The sequence below is a fragment of the Perognathus longimembris genome, chromosome 18 (genome assembly GCF_023159225.1).
Source record: "Perognathus longimembris pacificus isolate PPM17 chromosome 18, ASM2315922v1, whole genome shotgun sequence".
Lineage (NCBI taxonomy): Eukaryota > Metazoa > Chordata > Mammalia > Rodentia > Heteromyidae > Perognathus > Perognathus longimembris.
The window spans coordinates 37,728,930-37,730,470 of NC_063178.1; positions in this window are offsets into that span (position 1 = coordinate 37,728,930).

Below are 1,541 nucleotides of genomic sequence, written 5' to 3' on the forward strand. Positions count from 1 at the left end.
ACAAGTGTATACCAACAGTGATTCTGGGGAGCTAGAGACACCGAATCTGTTTCCAATTACAGGAAAAATATTTCCTGTACAACTCACTGTGAGAAGAAATGCATTAAGATTGCTATTAGTGGATGGGAACAAAATGGAGAGACAAAGGTTAAAAGGCGAACCAATGCAATGGCAATACTTACGAAACCATATGTTGTAACCCAATTGTACAACTTTGGGGGGGAGGGAGCTGGGGAGAGGGGCAATGTGGGAAAAATGAGGGAGGAGGTATCAAGTTGGATATGAAATGTGCACACTGCCTTACTATGAAACTTTAACCCCTCTGTACATCACTATGACAATAAGTAAATCAATTAAAAAATAAAAAAGAACAAGCAAATGCAAAAAACTTCTTTTCTCCATTTCTTGTAGTTGATTCCAATGCATATTTTATATGATCATATACCCATAGCTATTGAGCCATAGTAATATTCTTCTAACAATATCCTCTACAAGTCTCACTGTGCAAGTCTAGAGTGTGATTTCTCTGTCCAAGTGTGTTTATTTTTGTCTTTTTCAATCTACTGTGTTTACTTGTAGGTTTCTAGGCATACTTCAGTTATAAAATAGGAGGGAAACTATACAACCTGTTTCTTTGAATCTAGCTTACTTCACTTAGTATCAAATAATTCATATAATTATTATCTCATGGGCATATATTGTTTTCTAGTCATTTCACCATGTACTTAATGTGACACCTCTGATGCAATCCAGATGCATCATCCCAAATGGCTTTTATGCAATTACTTACTTGACTCAAAAGTTGGACCAAAAATGTCTAACATAACTTCATCCCTGTGGTACTGGAGCAAATCACAGCACCTGAGGTGAGGAAGGAGAATTTGCAAACATATTTTCCACCTCGTGTTTTTCTTCTGGATGCAAGGCCTCATATGCAGAGCCCCAGGGAAGAGCTTTTACAAATTCTTCTGGGGATGCCCAAGCACTTTTGATGAAAGGTAGGTTGCAAGGGGCATTAATGTCAATAACAAGACATGTGCATATATACAAGGATATATGGATATACATATCTGAAATTGTTGGCCTCATGTCCTGCCCAAATTTCAATGTGGCAGATGCTTCATGGATGTGCCCTTTGATTTTCATACTCACTTTTCTCCAGCTTCCTCTTCCTGTCAGGTCCTTGGCTGGCACTAGCTGCTTTTCAACCATGAAGCAGTGAGAACACATGGATGTAGATGTGATGATTGCTGAGTTTTTCCCTTTCTACACTTTGGGAACAGATCACAATAACTGCGATGCTTCCAGGCATGAAAAAACCAAAATGTAAGTACCTGATCAGTTTATATCCATTTACTGTTTTGTTCTCAGGATTGGCAACAACACAGACAAATCTAGGGGCACACTTCCATTTCCTCTGTCTTCTGCACCTAGCTTCTCTTTACCAGGGCTTTTCTTCTCTTTATTCCAGCATCCATGTATCTCCTCCATCCCAGATATTATTGCCTAGGATGAATATTATTACAAGCAATCTGAATCCA